The 20,667-nt window shown below is 37.8% G+C and overlaps 1 protein-coding gene and 1 long non-coding RNA gene across 4 annotated transcripts in view; both read right to left on the bottom strand.

The window, feature by feature from the left end:
- The window catches only part of LOC136236323 (uncharacterized), a 205,640-nt gene that overhangs the window by 93,789 nt on the left and 91,184 nt on the right, over positions 1–20,667 (bottom strand). The gene's annotated exons all lie outside the window — the stretch shown is intronic.
- On the bottom strand, positions 1,208–18,927 carry LOC136269079 (uncharacterized). Its single transcript, XR_010707212.1, has 3 exons — positions 18,830–18,927; positions 11,348–11,567; positions 1,208–1,575 (listed from the first exon to the last, which is right to left on the bottom strand). It is a non-coding gene; the product is annotated as an uncharacterized lncRNA (long non-coding RNA).

The raw sequence follows: 20,667 nt of genomic DNA, 5'->3' as shown, positions 1-20,667 counted from the left end.
AACAAGACTCTGGGGGATGTTTGATTCATGGAACCAATACAAGAGCATTATTTTTTTAGAATTGTCTTTGTTCCTTTGCTAGGCTGCATTTATTTCATCATTCAAAATGTATGTGTATAGCTAATTACTCTTTGAAAGTACTAATTCAGAGTAAAAGTACAGATTCAAATCAATAGAAATAATAATACATAATGTGCTGCATGTCTGTGACTTCATGCAGACCAACCCTTGTATTCTTTTAGCCTGCTGACCTGTACAGACTCCACCTTTTGAATGTAGTTATATTTTGCCATAATTTAAATTGCAAAGTTTCAGCATGTACTTTTGGCACTGTTTATGCTCCCTTCAATTGCGCGTGCATTAATTGCATAATTGATGTAGCTATTACTATTATTTGTTGCATTTGTCATTACATCATAACTGCAAGCACATTATAGCATCTATAGTACTTATGCATTGAGTTGAGCCTCTTTTATAGGATAATTGGTTAATTTGTAGTACTGTTTGACCTGGCAGTAAAAAAAATTCAAATTTGAATGTCTCACACATGTACAGTATTTATACAACCAATCAAAGTTTTCTCCATACATTGATATGGGTGCATGGGGTAGTCTTAAAGTACATAGTCTGTTATGACCCTTTTTGAACTTGTAATGGAGCCAAACTGCACATCAGTAAGCTTGCATCAAATATGCCAGCAAAATAAAAGTATACGTAATAGGCTCATGAAGTGCTATGCCAGCATATAATATCCTAGCATATTGGGTGGATATTTCAAACTATGTGGCTTAATTCCATGAATTTGAAATAGATTGAAATTCCCTTGCAAATTGCAGTAGAATATGTACACTAGATCGATATTCTAGCCACTTTGTAGTAAAATACTCCAATAGAACATTCATTGATAAAATGTTTCAAAATAATGTCACTAACCTAGGAGCATAATGCAAGCATATAATGGGAACACTGAAGAGCATAACAGGTGAAAAATCGGAATATTCCTGAAAGCATTTTGGACAAAATTTTGAGCATATTTGACTCAGGCCTATGTACATGTCACAACTTCATCCACTGTCACCAACCATTACTCGTATATTACATTGGCTGAAACGTTATTTTTGAGATGCTGCTGAGATAATCCACTTCCAGATACATACGTATACAAACACTGTCATGTTTTACATTTTGCTGTGGAACCTCATAAGCACAACTATATCTGGTAGTCTACCGATCATCACAAATTGGGTTAATGCAGTAAGCTACATGTATTATAATTATGTGCATGTTTATAAAAAATCTTTAAGTGTCTAAAAACAACATTCTGTCACAATTAAAGTCACAATCACAGTGTCAGTTAATATATACAATCACAGTCTCCTCCGTGATACAGAAAACACAGACACAGCCAAACAAATATCCATGGTGGAAACAAAAGGCAAATAATGCAGTGAAAAACGTGGTTGATTTCATCATCTTCATTCTGTGTTGTTGTTGTTGTTTGTGTAGGCCTTGGTCTGTTCACATAAATGATAGTGGGTGAATTATCATTAACTCTTGCTGGCACTGGCATAAATCCTAGATGTCAACACACAGTATTTGTTCATAAGAAATTTTCTTATCTATAGGTATATATCATCATAGCAATTTAGGTATATACTGTACTTTTCTTTAAAATATAAATATTTTAACTAGTGCTATATAGCTACTCCACTTCAGTACAAGTAACAACTAAAAGTACGTATAATGATGTAATGGCATCCAATAGATATTAAACATACAACATGACATGACAAGTATATGCACATGTATTGTAGAAATAACACTGTCAGCATGACACCTTATATCAAGACACACATGTGGAGTGTACCACCATGCATATATTGACAGAAAGAAAGAAAACATGTGCATAGTTCCATGGTCCTTTTTCTAAAGCACAATATTTTTGCATTACAGTTGTCTACCAGGTAGGGTAGGCAACACAGCAAATTTGGTTGAATTTGCTCCAGCCATTTGTGAGATGTAAGTGGCCAAGTTTTGATTTTTTTTTTCCTTCTGGTAAAGGAAAGTGTTAAAATAAAACTTATCAGAGTTCAAACCAGGGACCTGCATACTTTCCTAACTACTGGGCCACTGCTACCTTGAGAATTCTAGCTTAAATCTACATAACAGTAGAAGTTTATTATTTCATAATTTTATCAATGAACAAATTTATGTGTGTTCTATCAGAAGTCATCAAAAATATGTGTACTCTATTAGAGTATTACAATAATATCAACAAAAAATATATAATTATAGTCAAATAAAACATGCAAATTGATGCAATGCAATCAAAATATTCAATAATCATCATTTTGTGTGTATATAAGTAGAAATGTGGGTAAAAACAAATCCCAAAATCATCCTATGGCTGGCTTTGGGACCATATAGAGTACAAAAAAAGAAATCCACACAAAAAAGCAAAGCTATGAAAAAGATGTGGCCCTTAAAAGTCTAGATGAAAAAAGTTCTGAAATCAAAGGTGGCAGCTGCAATGATGTAAATGTCTATATGGCCCAGCCAGTCATAGGCTGACTTCAGAGTTTGCTTTTACCCACATTTCTTCTTATCCACAGATACAGTGGTGATTATTATAATTGCATGCTTTATTTGACTATTTGTTAATGCATACAGTACAGTAGTATATATGAGGTTAGGACTATTTTATTATAACAACCTCACTTTTCCTTATAGCAACTTGGTAGTATTTGGCTAGGTATAATCAAGCCCATAAATGTCTTCAGAGCGATCCCAAACCTTCCAACAAGTAAATTTTACTGAGGCCGTTTTTTTTTCCCCTCGGGTAGGGGGAAAGTGAAAACAGCGGTCTAGGCATGAGACTACTGCCTGATGCTTTCAGTCAAGTATGGATAAGGTTACTTCACTCAGTATTCGATGTTGCTTTGCCCTGAGATGTGTCATTTTGCTAACTGCAGCAGTTAAATCACATGCATCAAGGACCAATCTTTGTCCTCCTTTGAGTCTATCTCTTTCTCCACTACCATGTAGGTGTTGACTGGCAATAACTCACTGCATGGCTTCAGTGATTTATTTCATGTAGTGTGAACTAGATTGATTGCAGAGGTACTTCTCATACTGTTCTTCATTTGCAATGCTGTATAATTGGTATGTTAAAACTCTTTTAGGGTATGTGTTCAACTGTAGTTTCCATAGTGATTGGCATGGGGTGATTGCAGAGATAATTCTTGTACTGTTCTTCATTTGCAATGTTGTATAATGGCCCAATATGGTTTCATTCTATGAAGAAGAGGATGAACAGCCTGATTGAAGATACAAGGAATGATAAGGGACAGAGGGTACACACTCATCGGAACCCCAAAATGCACATGCGACAGGTGAATTTGTTATTGTGGCGTAAAATTAACAGTGGCAATGTGCTGCTTTGTTTGGCCTCCAGCCTTGTGACTGTGGTCAGTCAGGCAGGCAGGCAGAAGAAAATTTGAGTTTCAGTGATTTAAAATAATTATATCTGGCCGTCTGTATGTGTTTTCTTGTTTCTAATGCTGTATTTGACATTACATGGACTGTTATTATTCTGTATGGGGTGATTTTCATCATGTATTATAAGATGTCTTTAGGATGATTTTAAAGGCAAACTTTTAGGCAGAGGGTGTCACTTTTTGGGAGGATCCTTACTTGAACAATACTACCGTACCAAAGGCAATGACAGTTGTTTATAAGGCTCCTGTGAACCACTAACAGCACTATAGTACCAGTGTCTATTTTAATTGTGGACACTGGCTTAGTTTGTTCAGAGTTTGTTTTTTGCTTTCACTCAGATGCATGGCTATTGTACACTTGCAGCATTTTCAAATCAAAGACTTTACTTTGTTTTTGCATTGTGTGAAATATAGCATTTAATATATGATGGGTATCACCAAATGAACTTTCATTGAAAGTGAATGAATAAGCTTTAACAATTACAGTAAGGTGCAATTAGCTGCTGCTATTGGGCCATAATATAACATCAAGAAACTTTATTAAGTTGTATTCAAGAATCCATGTAAAAGCAGTCAAAAAGTGCAGCCTTACTTTGATGAAAGCGCATGGTGAAGGAAAATGTGACAGCCATGAAATGGCTACTATGAATTGTTAAAACTAAGGGGTTATCCATCTATATACAAGCACACAACATATGCAAGCATACAAAGAGCACTCTTTCTTCTATATAATTTAGTACAAAGTGTAGTGCATAATTAACAAAAGTAAACTAGACTAGGGATCAACTAGAATATAGTGCAGGGGTGGATCCAGACTTATGGAAAGGGGGGGTCAAAATGACTTGAGACACTGCATTGTCTCTGGTTTGATAAGGTGAGACCAAAAAAAGAAGAAAAAAAAAGTCACAGCCAGCTAACAATAGCTGCCAACCTCACCAACCATGCATTTACAGCTGATAAAGTACATAAAAATCCTTAAATAGCTCACTATACACTGTTCTAATACTGTGACTGCTTTATTAGAGTGACTGCTCTATTAGAGTATCTCGATCTTTGTATACTAAAAATTTTGGAGGGGTCAAGAGCCCCCTTGACCCCCCCCACCTGTATCCACCCCTGTAGTGTACCAATAAAAAGTATTGAAACAAGTTTGAGTTAGTATATTATGACAGCAAATTACTGTAACACAAAAAGAAGTGAATATCCATGGTATATTGTGAAATGCACAGTAAGGATGTTCACTTCTTTTTGTGTTATATACAGTAATTTGCTGTAACAATATACTAGCTCAAGCTTGTTTCAGTACTTTTTATTGGTGCACTATATTCTAGTTGATCCCTACTCTAGTTTACTTTTGTTAATTATGCACTACACTTTGTGCTAAATTATATAGAAGAAAGAGTGCTCTTTGTATGCTTGCATATCTTGTGTGCTTGTATATAGATGGATACCTACTCTAGTTTAAAATTCCTAATTTTTTCTTATACTTGTTTGTGTTCTTTTCATAGAACTAGTAATCAATCTACATAACTAGTTTGTTTTATAAAGATGAATTGATTTAGCTATGGGAAGTCAATCAAAGAAGATGCTACCATTTTTTTTTTCATTTGTATTCTTCTACTTGTGACAGAGGGAACTCAAGTTATGAAACCGTGCCAACTAATCAGCACATACCTGTTCTACTTTGCTAAGAATGAGTTCTTATCCACCTATCATCTGGAATAGACAGTTGAACTCAAACACATGAGAAACAAACGGTTAATAGCATTCATAGAGTGAAATATCTTAGTACAAAGAACTTACACAGCAAAGCAGTGCGTTAAGAAATGCAAACGATTAAACCATGCCAACTAAAAATGAGTTCTTATCCTACACCCATCATCTGGAACAAATGTACCAGCACAGAAACTCAAGCAGCGCATACTTAATAAATATTAGCAGGAAGCCACTAATGCACTATCACAAATAAATGAACAGCTTGGATTGTCAAATAATTGAACACCTTGGGTTGTCAGCAAAAAGAACAGGTAGAAAGGAAAGTCCATGATGAGTGTATTGCATATGCTTCGGTTGGTGAAAAAGCATATCTCGGGACAAAGCAATGTCAAACAGTGAAGAAATCAAGCCTATAGCTATATCCATTGTTGAGTTATGCTTGGCTGAAGGCATCAGTTAGAATAAAATTCTGTTAAATAGAAAATTTTTGGAAGGGTTTGGGGTTGGTCTGAAGACATTTTTGGGCTTGGATGTGCCTAACCAATATCGCCAAACCAATACCGCCAAGTTGTCATGAAATATTTTTGGCTGGAAAAGCCTAGTTCTGCACGACCCCTACTATACAGTACTACTGTACTCTATGATATTGAATGTTACATGTACTGTACCTTATAATAGTGACTTGTAAATTATTTAATACATAAAGCATAATGATGTTAACTCAGGAGGAGATATAGTGTTCTTGAGCCCTTTTATTAATGGAATCAACTCATCTTAAACCTATTAGCACATCGGTTAAAAGTACTGAAACAAGTTGGAGTAGTCCATGATATTAAATCACAGTAAAACAATAAGAAGCATTATATCCCTACTGTACTTAAGATACAGTGGCATAGCTACCATTGAGGCAACTGAGGCAGCTGCCTCAGTAAAAAAAATGCTCAACAATTCAGGCTGAGTAGGCCTGAGTTTTGGCACCCCGATTTTTCTATTCAAACATTACTAGGCAGCATTTAATACTGTACCACACAGATAGAATCTATGACTGTAGTACTAAGCAGGGCTGGAGCCCACAGTGACATGGTCTGGCATTGGCAGGACCATTTTTCAGCTACTTGAATTTGTATGAATAAGATCGAGATATTCTAATAGCACAGTCATTGTAATATACTCTAATAGAGCATTCAGTACACTGTTCTCATAACTAGTCTAATAATTGAAGCATGGTATACTGTAGCATTAACTAAGCTGGAGCATTACTTATGACATGTATAAAAACGCCCAGAGTCTTCTGAAACAGTTTCTTCCATCCAACCCTGTAAATGCTGTACCACCTATGTTTGAAAACGTTTGTGAATCAGTTGAGTCATGGCCCTCTCAATTAGGCCAATGTATTAACTTTGCCTTGGTAAATTTTTTTCCTGGCTACGCCACTGAGATACCATAACAGAAATCTAATCCAAAACAGCCAAGCTGTAAAAAGAAGTGTGCGGCCCTGAGAAAGGCTATGGTGAAAAAAGATGCGAAATACAAGGTGGCAGCCAAGAAATGGCTGTGATGGTAGGTTAATGGTAAAAATTTTAATAATGACAATTCAGGTAAATTTTGTGAAGCGGCACAAAAATTCACCTGAATTGTCGTTATTAAATTTTTTACCATTAACCTACCATCACAGCCATTTCTTTGCCTCCACCTTGGATTTCACATCTTTTTTCACCATAGCCTTTCTGAGGGCCGCACACTTTTTTTACAGCTTGGCTGTTTTGGATAAGATTTCATTTCTTTTTGTATTTGTATACCCCAAAGCCGGCCTATGGCCAGCTTTGGGACTTTTTTAACCTATATTTTTTTTCTTTACTACAGGAAGAAGAAAAGATGAAGTAGATGTACTTTAAATATTTTATCAATAAATGTACAAATTATATATATAATACATATGAGACCGGATTTGCGAAAATGGGCCTTCCGCACACATCCAATTTGCCAATTTTGACAATTGATAACTTCAGATTGGAAAGAGCTATTGCCTTGAAATTTGGGCAGTGGTGATTTCTTTGCAGCTGAACTCTCTACAAGGTAATTTCTTCTAGCTGATCTCTCCACAGGGAGATTTGTTTGTAGCTGAACTATCTACAAGGTAACTTCTTCTAGCTGATCTCTCTACAGGGTGATTTGTTCGTAGCTGAATTCTGTACAGGTGATTTGTTTGCAGCTGAGCTCTTTACAAAATGGTTTCTTTGTAGATGAACTCTCTACAAAGTAACTTCTTCTAACTGATCTTTCTACAGGGTGATTTGTTTGTAGCTGAACTATCTACAAGGTAATTTCTTCTAGCTGATCTCTCTACAGGGTGATTTGTTTGTAGCTGAATTCTGTACAGGTGATTTGTTTGCAGCTGAGCTCTTTACAGAATGGTTTCTTTGTAGCTGAACTCTCTACAAGGTAATTTCTTCTAGCTGATCTCTCTACAGAGTGATTTGTTCGTAGCTGAATTCTGTACAGGTGATTTGTTTGCAGCTGAGCTCTTTACAAAATGGTTTCTTTGTAGCTGAACTCTCTACAAAGTAACTTCTTCTAACTGATCTTTCTACAGGGCAATTTGTTTCTGGCAGAATTTTCTACAGGGTGATTTCTTTGCAGCTGAACTCTCTACATGGTGGTTTCTTTGTAGCTGAACTCTCTACAAGGTAATTTCTTCTAGCTGATCTCTCTACAGGGAAATTTGTTTGTAGCTGAACTATCTACAAGGTAACTTCTTCTAGCTGATCTCTCTACAGAGTGATTTGTTTGTAGCTGAATTCTGTACAGGTGATTTGTTTGCAGCTGAGCTCTTTACAGAATGGTTTCGTAGTTGAACTCTCTAAAAGGTAACTTCTTCTAGCTGATCTCTCTACAGGGTGATTTGTTTGTAGCTGAATTCTGTACAGGTGATTTGTTTGCAGCTGAGCTCTTTACAGAATGGTTTCGTAGCTGAACTCTCTAAAAGGTAACTTCTTCTAACTGATCTTTCTACAGGGCAATTTGTTTGTGGCTGCATTTTCTACAGGGTGATTTCTTTGCAGCTTAACTCTCTACTTGGTGGTTTCTTTGTAGCTGAACTATGTACAAGGTAATTTCTTCTAGCTAACCTCTCTACAGGGTGATTTGTTTGTAGCTGAATTCTGTACAGGTGATTTGTTTGTAGCTGAGCTCTAAACAGAATGGTTTGTTTGTAGCAGAACTCTCTACAAGGTAACTTTTCTAGCTGATGTCTCTACAAGGTGACTAGTTTGTAGCTGAACTCTCTACATGGTGGTTTCTTTGTAACTGAACTTTCTACAAGGTGACTTCTTCTAGCTGATCTAACACAGGGTGATTTGTTTGTAGCTGAACTCTCTACAAGGTAACTTCTTCTAGCTGATCTCTCTACAGGGAGATTTGTTTGTAGCTTAACTCTCTACAGGCGATTTGTTTGAAGCTGAACTCTCTAAATGATGGTTTCTTTGTAGCTGAACTCTCTACAAGTTAACTTCTTCTAGCTGATCTCTCTACAGGGTGATTTGCTTGTAGCTGAACTATCTAAAAGATAACTTCTTCTAGCTGATCTCTCTACATGGTGATTTGTTTGTAGCTGAATTCTGTATAGGTGATTTGTTTGCAGCTGAGCTCTTTAAATAATGGTTTCTTTGTAGCTGAACTCTCTCAAGGTAACTTCTTCTAGCTGATGTCTTTACAGGGTCACTAGTTTGTAGCTGAATTCTCTACATGGTGGTTTCTTTGTAAATGAACTCTCTACAAGGTAACTTTTTCTAGCTCATCTTTCTACAGGGTGATTTATTTGTAGCTGAATTCTGTACAGGTGATTTGTTTGCAGCTGAGCTCTTTAAAGAATGGTTTCTTTGTAGCTGAACTCTCTACAAGGTAACTTCTTCTAGCTGATGTCTCTACAAGGTCACTAGTTTGTAGCTGAGCTCTTTACATGGTGGTTTCTTTGTAACTGAACTCTCTACAAGGTGACCTCTTCTAGCTGATCTTTCTACAGGGTGATTTGTTTGAAGCTGAACTCTCTACAAGGTAACTTCTTCTAGCTGATCTCTCTACAGGGAGATTTGTTTGTAGCTGAACTCTCTGCATGATGGTTTCTTTGTAGCTGAACTCTCTACAAGGTAACTTCTTCTAGCTAATCTCTCTACAGGGAGATTTGTTTGTAGCTGAACTCTCTACATGGTGGTTTCTTTGTAGCTGAACTCTCTGCAAGGTAACTTCTTCTATTGATCTCTCCACAGGGCGATTTGTTTGTAGCTGAACTCTCTACATGGTGGTTTCTTTGTAGCTGAACTCTACAAGGTGATTTTTTCTAGCTGAACTATCTCTTTCCATAGTTGCATGAACTCCCTACAAGGTAACTTCTTCTAGCTGATCTCTCTACAGGGTGACTTGTGTGTAGCTGATCTCTATACAGGTTTCTTATTTCTAGCTGATCTCTTGAATTCTCTTCAGGGTGACTGTTCTATTAGGATGACTGCTCTATTAGAGTATCTCGATCTCGCACTTGCTGCACCAAGTTGGATTTTGTGTTATAACTCCGTTTCTTTAAGTCTGATTCTTCTACACCATTGATGAGCCTTTCTAAGATGATTACTCCATCTGTACAACGATTTTAAAAGCATTACCCCAAGCGGTTTATCTGGTAGGCGTGGCAAGCAGTCGTTTTTTTTATTAGCTAATCTCGATTGCGTAATTGTTACACACTGTTGGTTTTTTCGTTGTATCTTCCTGTTTTTTAGCTCGATTTCTTTCAAACCACAAAAGGTTTGAGGTTCAATAGTTAACCTATTCACCCACCGATTTTCAGCTTCTTCCCATACGCGGTTTACCCTGTAGGCGTGACAACATATTGGTGTGAATAATCGCTCATAACTCTGCCTGTTTATCGTATTCCAGCCAAAGTTGGTACCGAGATGCGTCTTTATATCCCCCTTCTGTGTGCCAAAGTTCAAGGCAATCGGATATGGCGTTCGAGTTTTATAGCTGTTTTTGTAAGTGTGCGACAAGAAAAAGAAAAATAAGAAGAAACTGAGCCAATTTTTGAAGTCGCATATCTTGGGAACGCGCGAAGCGATTTCGCTCAAATTTGGGAATGTGGAGTGCTGCAGTTGGAGGGCATGTCCACAGCAAAAATCGTCTTGTTTCATCAAGGAAGCACAGAGCTACGGAGGTGCGAAAATTGCGTTTTCTTTCTTCCTGTCAATATACTCATGGGTGTTACGCGCCGGCTTCTTGGGCCGCACAACACACTACCGTGTGTCTTGATGTACAGTAGGGATATAACACTTCTTATTGTTTTACTATGATTTAATATCACGCACTCCTCCAGCTTGTTTCAGTATTTTTATCAGTGTACCATGCATGGCCCCTACTCGATCTTTTTGTGTACTTGATTATTAACTTTTTTTGCAAAATATAATTATTATGACTGGTGAATCTATGCATACCACATCAAAAAAAATGGCGCTGCGCATCCCAGCTATCAGTTATCATCTGAAAAGTGAAGTATCCATTATGCTTCGTTGTCAGCTATGTTCAAACCATTACACAGCATTACGAATTAAGAACTGTTCGAAAAGCACCTCTACAATCAAAGTAGCCACTATAAAAAATACAGACGATTTCCATTATCAAGGGAAGCCATCATGCACTACTGCCAAATTGACACTTTTTACTTTCAGCAAAGATGAATGGGACACAAAGGAGGAGAACACTGGTAAGTCCATGAAGAATACATTGTACATACTGCGGTATGTCAAAGGGCATGTGCAATGTCAAACAGTGAAAACATCAAGCCCATAGCCTTATTGTCTGAAGGAATCGGTCAGTCACTAGAAATTCTGTTTAATAAAATTTCATAGCAACTTGTTGAAAGCATTTTGGGTCAATCTGAAGGTTTGATTGGGCTTAGTTTTACCTAACCAATACTGATTCGTCATTGTCAGGGAAACGTGTGGCTGGTTTTTGGGTGATGTTTATCATGGGCCACACCCAAACCTTTGTGGTTCCTACTACACAGTACTATCATATTGTATGATACATGCAGCATTCACTACCCATTATAAAATAATTATATACCATATCAATATAGCTACATTAAGACTAACCAGATCGAGCTGCGTGTGGCTCAGTAACTATTGTATGAGCCTGCAGTAACCTGTGTGATGTGGGATCATAACTAGGAGGAGGTTCTTGTGGTGGAAGGTAGCCAGAAGTGTAAACAGTGGACTGCTGAGGATTTGTATCTTGGAGTGGAGAATACTCATAGTTTGGTGGACAATCAGGCACTGTTGGTGGATGATAAGTTGTCATCGTTCACCTATAGGACTGACATAAATTTTTATGTTTCATACTTCACAGCTTTGTAAATGCTTATTAAACAACCTAATATTATAACCAATACTTTTTGTATCAACAGGCTTTAGGATTTTCTGACAGGTCCCTAGTGGAATAGTACTTATATGGATGATAAGATATATCAGAAGTTGACAATGACGAAAGTTCAATACAGAGGTTGCATGACACCTTCAGATTTCCCCTACTATTACTAACTTTATCATCACCACATGGTTTTTCATAATGGGAAGTTTCCCTAAGTAAGAGTATATATGCTTGGCATGCTACACGGGCGCATGGGCATTCAATAAAGTTATAAATCAATTTCTGGAGCTGTCCAACTATGTATAAAATGCACAATGCAGATATGGAAATAGAATGATGCACACAAATGTATAGTAAAACAGTCATGAAGTATATAAATAACAAATGTAAGGAAAATTTTGAAATTTTGTATTTGAGTAAGGATCGTAGAAATAAAAATCGATGAACAAGCTTAAGGGAAGTTGTCTACACCTGCAGATATACTAGTTGACATTTAATTCTTACTTCAGTCATATACAGAGTATAGCCATGACTGAAAATGTCCACTGGTATATGTAGCTGCAGGTGTCCTTGTTTTATTGTTTCTTTTATTTCTATGATCTCTAATGTACAATTTCTATTTTCATCACAATTGTTGGTTTACTTTTTGGAACATAGTTTATGACTGTGAACCAACATATACTGCATCAAAACAAAGAATGACACCAACCAGACATAGCTATAACATGCACCCTGACTACATCAATTACTTACCATGCACTCCGACTATATCAATTACTTAACATGCACCCCAACTATATCAATTACTGGAAAGCAATGTGGCCATTCCGTTTCAGTTTCAGCCATGTACCACTTTATATAGCATTACAAATGAAGAGCATTACAAGTGAAGAGTACCACAAGAAGTGCCTCTACAAGGGTCACTATGGATATAGCAAGTAAAGTGTGACCCAGCTATCAATTTCTGGGTAGTGAAGTGTCCATTCTCCTCCATTTTCTACCCATTATACAGTGGTACAAAAAAAAACGGTACGAGAAGCCCCTCTGAAATCAATTGTCACTATAGAAATTATGGATGATTGACTGGAGACATCAGTCAGTTATTCAACACTAAATTCAGTTAAACATTTGCTTTAAACTCCACAGAAACTTGTTGGAAGGGTTTAGGATCACTATGCAGGAACGTTTGGATTTGATTATACCTAACCAATACCGCCAAGCTGTCATGAAGGGAAAGTGAGACTGGTTTTAGTGGTTTGCAGGACCGGCTTTGACAGAATCTGTAAGACAACAGTCCTATAGCAACCAATTTCATTAAATATAGCCAGGCAATCCAATTCCAAGAGCGACAGCTGATATTCAAGTCTTACTGTCAGGAGCTGCAGCTGCCTGTAAATATCACTCAGCAGAGCTAAAAATGGACATGGTAGTATCATTATAATAAGGTAGCTAACTTATCCTCATAAACAAGGTACTTGGTTTTTTCAGTAGATATACTAATTGAATTTAACAACTTCTCTGTAAAAAAATGTCATACAATTTTCTATTTTGAGAAACAAAACTTTCATAAGGAGTGGGGAGTGAGGGAAGGACCCCCCTAGAGGGCTCATGCTTCTCATTTCACAGGTACACTGTGTGTGCGTAACTAAGCATATGATAATTTGGTCCACCTAATATTCAAATACACCTTTTCTGTTGTAAAAAATTGAATTAGACAAAAACTGCCATGAAACTTTGCAAAAGATCAAGATACTCCAGTGTAATAGAAAAATCATTGATATAAATTATACGATGCGTGAAAATAAAGCAAATTATGGTAGTAAGCTGGCCCTGGCTGTATTGATAGGCATATCTACTCTGTTGAACAATAAGCAGCATACAGCTAACAATGAAACACACTGAACATTGTAATTGTAATATTTACACAGGAAATCCACTCAGTAAAACTGATTTTCAGTGGAGCCCTGTTATACATACAAATATTATACACAAAATATTAACTACTGTACTTACAAAATTACACAAAATTCAGCTGCCTATAATTAGCTACATACAACACAAAGGCGAACAGCATAAAACTACAACACAACCAAAAACAATACAAAAATCAAGAATTGAGGTAAAATATTTAAAATGATGGCAATGTGGCAGCCTCAGAAACACTTGCTGATGAATTATTCCATAAGACAGCCCCTCAATGAAAGAAACTCCTTTACCATAGTTGGTAAGCACTCTGGGGACAAAGAGTCAATTAATATTATGGCTAACATGACCTGTTACAGGGGCGGATCTAGGATTTATAAAAGGGGGGGGGGGCTAAGTCAAGGTACTAATCTCTTGGGTAGAGGTGCGCGAAGCTTGCTGGAACTAGGGGGGTCTGGGGGCATGCCCCCCCAGGAAATTTTGAAAAATTGATGCTAAAATACTGCAATTTGGAGACATTTCCACATAAAATCCCTAATATTTTCTGCCTGTAGATATTTTATATACTGCCTTTAGATTATAGGTATGGCTCTTTGAAGCATTTTGCTAATGGAAAAGTTTGGGTAGGTACAGACAACCAAGAATAGGTGCATGTTAGAATAATAATGTTGAAAGTGGAAAATTTTGAAATTTGAACAATACAAGATTGAATTTAAGAGCATTTTCAATGGTAATTGTGTACCTGAATTAAGTATTGCCATACATATTAACTACACAAGTAGATGAATGAAGCCCTTTAAACAGACCAATGCACTTCATTGTATGTATAGGTGCAGGCAGATTTGGAAAAATTCCATAACAGAACCAACTACATGTTTCCAGTGAATGTTCTATTAGAGTAGTTAGCTGACTGCTCTATTAGAGTATCTCGATCTTGTACACCTCCAATGCTGATCCGGGTCCTTGTTGCATAAACTTTAGTATAAATCCACTGATAATACCTTGGAAAGATGTTTATAAGGCGGTTTTATGAGTATTTGTATTATTAGTGATCATATAATTATGCTAAGACAAAATTTCATTATAATACTCAGCATATTGATCAAGTAAAGCCTAAATATGAAGGGGGGGGGGGCTTCATCCCCCCCCCCCCCCTGGATCCGCCCCTGTGTTATGTCCTTTGAAATGAGGAGGAAAATCTGATGTAAAAACTTGAAAATCTGAATCATTGTATGAAATCTCTGATTCTCAGTCGTACAGGGAAATTTTGAGCAGTGAGTCAATGGCAATTTGTTAATAAACTTGGAGTGGATTCTTTCAATTAAACAATTCAGTTTTGCAGTAGATGGAGACCAAATGACATTACAATGATCAAAGAGTGGCATCACAAGAGCAGAGTATTGTACACACAACACTGCAGGCAGCAGTGACCCATATAGCAAGCAACTGAAGCAAGTCTTGATCTGACTCTAGAGCCCACACTATGAATATGTAAGTTCCAATTAAGACAACACAGAGCCAATCAAAACGCCCAAATCCTGAACAGAATTAACTTGAGTCAACACATTACCTGAGACACCCAGAGCTTTACCTGACACTCTTTGACGGCTTCCAATAAGCATGCAATTAGATTTATCAACATTCAGACATAAATGAGAGCTATGAAGCCAGGTAGACATAGAATCCAGGTCAGACTGCAAACATGTGATAATTACACACAAATCTGAATAGCAGTGTAGCTCTGTATCATCAGCATAAAGATCTAATAAACAGTAATTGACAACAGAAGGTAAATCTGTAATATATAAAGCAAAGAGTAAAGGACCCAAGATTGATCCCTGGGGTACTCCAATAGAAATAGCACCCCACTCAGATAAATCAACATTAGAGGTTGGCAATATACCGGTATTGTTAGAATCTGTGATATTTAAGGGTAGGTAAAAACAGTGGACCCGGGGACCCGTGGAAATCCAACTCTGCTTGAAATTTTATACACTTCACAGTATTCTGTACTCATCTGTACTTGTACTATGTACCTCTGCGAGCAGTCTTGCATGGCCAATCCACTTTTCCCCCCTCGCGGGTCTTACAAGATGTTTACACCAATTAGAAATTATAAGTGCTGAAAAAGTGCCTACTGCACAATAAGCATACTAGTCTATTATGCCGCCTAGCTCAGACACTTTTTCAGAGGCACTCTTAATTTCTAATTGGTGTAAACATTGTGCGAGATGCCGTGGGGGGGGGGGGGGGGGGGGGGAAGCGGATTGGCCCGGCATGCAAGACTACTTGCAGCAGTACCTAGTACAAGTATAGAATACTGTGAAGAGATTTCCGCGGGTCCCCGGGTCCACTGTTTTACCTACCCGATATTTAAGCCATATCGGTTTTGATACCACCTTATTTTTTAATACCGCCATACCGTCTGAGCACTATGGCCTCCCTGTGGACTTGTTTCATCCCATATTTAGAAGGTAACCAGACATATGACAATGTTTGTGGGCAGGTGCTGATGTGGTCAGCTAACCAAACTATGCAAACAAGTTTGTTTGCGGTAATTTGTACCTTTGGTTTGCTGGACTACCATGGGTATTTGGTGCTTTTGTTGAAGTAAACAGCAGTTACTTTAATACCAATGGCTTTTACATTAATACCACAATATTTAGTAATACCATGATACTTTTTATGGAAGGTATACCGTTTGCTATTTTTCAATACCGCCCAGCACTAATCAACATGAAACAAAACTCTTCGCTGACGTCCAGCTAAATAATTGAAGAAGATAACTGACCCTCAAAAGCCATAATAAGTTAGTTCAAGTTAGTGTACAAATTGAATGATAAACAGTGTCAGAAGCTTTAGCTAAATCCAGAAATACAGCACCAGTATATACATATATATTTTTACCTTCATCAACAGCCTACCTTCAATGACAGAGAGAGAGAAACCATCATTGGTGATGAACAACAAAAAAATGACTATGTACAAAAATAACTATAGTTAATTAAGTGAGTGAGTGAGTCCTCGGACACACACTACGACAGAGAAGGCAATAGAATGCCCACAAGTGGGTGTGGCAAGGGAAAAAAACAAGTTACAGTAACACACACAAAATGTAATTACAATGAATAATAGAGTTGACAACATTCAAACATCTTCAGATCATTCAGGGCAATCTCTTGCCATGAAAATTCTCCTTGATGAAGAAATAGAAATAGTAGCATCCAAGTCAAAAATCCTTCTGCAGGTGGATTTAGAAATCTTGATCTCATTTTGAATAAAGTTAACACAGTTCATAAATGATGACAAAGACACTGGCAAGTAGTGGCCTAAAACACTTATTTCAATGGTATCATAAAACAAGAAATTGCTTGACGATCAAATTCTGACTGTAACTCTTGGTACTCTCTCTTCCCTTGTTTTTGATCCCTGGAAGATTTGAGGTGTTCAACTGAATCTAAGGGACATGCCAGTTCTAACAAGGCCACTGAGTTGCTGCTTTCATTGTAAAAAACAACATCTGGGCGATATGAGGTAATCAGGAGAGAAGGAGGGATTGTTACCTGTGGAGAGTCACTTGCACACATACCAGGAAGGTCAGAGATTGGGCCTACTTCAGAAATGACCTTAGTGAGTTTAACAGTCAAACAGCGTAGAACTTGGTCATGGCGATATGTGAAGTAGCCCTGTTTCAAGGAACTAGGACAGCCACCCAAAACATGAGCAGTGGTAGGCTGAGTGCAATCACATAATGAGCACTTCACCCCATATTGTATGTGCCAACGCTTTAAATTGACTGATGTGGGTAGGGTGTCTGAGGCAGCACGGAGAATAAATCAGAGTTGGCCTGGGTTGCATCCAAGTTACAATCGATTCCAGGTCCTGCAGCAAGATTCTAGTGTCACAGAATCCTTCAGTTTACTTTGAACAGATAATGTACTCAGATGATTATCATAGTAAGAGCGTTCATCAGCTACAGCTAATTTCTTTGCTTGCAAGTAAGGTGACGAGCCATTGGAAGGGAAGTTAATTGTGAACAGGCTTTAGACAAGATGGAGTAGTCAGCATCCTGTGTTTGCAAATACGTATTTCCCGATGTAATTGTAAACCCAGTTCTTCAAGTTGATGATCACTGGATGCACTAATACAGGATAGGAGGCTCACTTTCACCTGTCTAGATACTTGGGAAATGCTAGGGCAGCACACACCTGGGTAGTATAGGATAGCGCGAGTAGCACTTCTTGGAAGATTTAGCCATTTCTTAAAATGGCACAGTCAAGTTTTCCATTTTAGTAATGACCCCTTCAGTAACAGCATCTACTGACAGATGGAAGCGAAGGAGAGAAACAATGTAGTTGCAATATATCCAGACCTTGTACTCGCCTCGGATGGGCAACATGTCAGTAGCAGATAATAGTTGTGATAGTAAGCCCCATATTTCCTTGTTAGCAGTGGATTTGGTAGCACTTAAAGAAACTTCAAGAGACTTCCCTAAAAATTTGGTACCACCCTCAGTAATAGATTTTGTGATGCCTCCATATGAACTCACAAAGAAATTCTATCAATAATGGAGTAAAAAAGCCAGTCATATCATTCCAAAATGAAAAATACAGAGAAGTTTGCCCAAGCCAGTTGTCCAAGAAAGGTCAACTATGATACACCGCATTGCTACAATACCATACACTAACACTACTACAACTGCATGATGCATGATATGAAGCTCAGGTCACTACCAGATACAGTGCATGAAATTGCCATTAAAATAACCATGAAATACCCATGAAAATACCTATGATTTATCCCATGAATTTTAACGTTTCATGGGTACTACACTCATGAAATCTCTGCATGCAATGCCATGAATTTACCCGGGCATGATAATCTGATCTGGAGACGCATTTCATGGCCCATGAAACAACCCATGCTATACCATGAATTGAATTGCATGGTACATTTCATAGGGGCGATTTAACATTTTATGGAAAAAACACAGACGTTTCATGGCAGATTTCTCTGGTAGTGGGTGTCAATACCTGAGGTTGCGGCAAAATGCCTCGCCGGGTGTCTTTGGGAAGGTATTACATGCAAACAGTTTCTGAAACCTTGAATACGTAAAAAAATGCAAGTGCTATTCTCAAATGGAGACTAGATCGAAGCTCCGACTTGGATGAATTAATACTGTGGATTACCCTAACCACGCCCTTGAATATTTATTGCATGCATCCGAATCATACACACACAACTGATACCATATGTCGGAATATTACACACCGTGCTTTGCGTACCTTAAACTATTCGGGTGAGTTTAGCAGCCGAGTGACATTGATTTAATCCAACAATTCGCGATTCTCACGTGACACTATCGCGTCGTCGTGTATATATGGTATGATACTGAAAACGTCTTATTGATTATTAAGACAATATGGTATACAAACAGGGGCCTAGACTCAGGGTTACCGTACACTAATAGCCAGAGTGATCAGTGCAGGAGACCTGGCAAGACTTACATTACTTAATTTTCAGTACAAAATTATAACTACAAAGTAACCGTTAGTCTCGTGCCCAGACCTCTTTTTTTCTTTTTGTGTGGGGGCGGAGAAAAAGGCAGCGTTGATAAGCAAACGCGCGCCGTATTTCCTATTGTCGCTTCGTTAACAAACCTTTGCTATTCATCACCACTAATCAACGATCCCCAAAAGTTGTAGATCCAGCTGCACAAAAAATGTATTGGAGATCCACCAGACCCTTTTTTCTCCGCCCCCACACAATAAGAAAAAAGCGGCCTGGGCACGAGACTAAGTAACCGTGGCAAGGTTCAGGCAAGAGGTCCAATAGATCCCACTCCGTGGTAGCTCTAGAATGAAAATTCTGTAAGAGCAGGAGATGGCAATACGAGCAACTTGCTCAAACAGTGACCAGACAATTTTCTGCGACACACAACAAGCAGTAGCAAGTGTTTCTGGCATAAAGTGACCCAGTCATCCTATCTCGATAGAAATGAGATCAACAACTAACCCAGTGCGTTGAAGATCATACAATAAAGAGCCATATCTATCTTCCTTCTGAGCTCTTGCAGCCAATAAGTGTTGCTGGGTATTAGTGGAAACGGTCAGCTCAAACAGGATGGAATCCTTAGAAACCAAGATTAAATCAGGTCTGCTAAGGGAGGTAGAAAGTTCGCTGGGGATAGTGCTAGGAGGGCTGACACTGGCAAGATAACCTGGAAGGTCAGCATAAAGTTTAAGTGTCGTTTATTTATCCATTGTTGTCATTGATTCATTTTACCAACATAGATATAGCTACTAACCCCAGGTTAATATATATATGTTACTAGTTAGGCACTGGCGGGTGAACACATTAATGCCTTGTCAGAGTTCTGCTCTGGATCTGGGATTTTCAGAGTTTTGATAAGTTCAAAGGATAATACGATATGAAACATCAAAAGGGAACTGGAAACCAAAGATGGCAATTCATTCACATACAAGACTGACAAACAACAAAAGGCCAAGCAAGCAACATCCACACCATTTGTGATATCAAACTATAATTATTTGCTCATCTGAGGACTGTTTGCAATTACAACATGGCATGATCTCAGGCATGATAGCTAGATATTCTTACACAATGGTCTAAAATGGTTTTGGTCTTTTAATCTACACTAGCTAAGTGTATAATTGTACACACTGGCAATAGTACTACTAACTGTAACCATCTGTATACCCCAGATAACATAGAGATACTGGTACATGGCATGATCTCAGGCATGATACCTAGATATTCTTGCACAGCTAATATAAGTGTATAATCGTATACACTGGCAATAATACTACTAACTGTAACCATCTGTATACCCCCGATAACATGGAGATACTGGTACGCTTGAGTTTGTGGAGGACATAGCTACGTACATGATTTGAGAATTTGCATGGACTCAATTAAAATTTCACATCCACACAGATTTTGCTGCAAGTAAAGCTAATCACATAATTATTAAGTCTGTTTTTAATGTAAAGACTCAGATATGATACTAGTTGAACTATTGAATGGCCTCTTTTTTGTCCATAACACAATGTGAGCCACGGAAAGCGTTGTTATACTCAAGTAATGGATGCATTAAAGATTT

This window comes from Dysidea avara, chromosome 10, assembly GCF_963678975.1.
Source record: "Dysidea avara chromosome 10, odDysAvar1.4, whole genome shotgun sequence".
In the NCBI taxonomy this organism is placed as follows: Eukaryota; Metazoa; Porifera; class Demospongiae; order Dictyoceratida; family Dysideidae; genus Dysidea; species Dysidea avara.
Note: the sequence above shows the minus strand (reverse complement) of the source record. Positions and strands in the feature narration are given on the sequence as shown.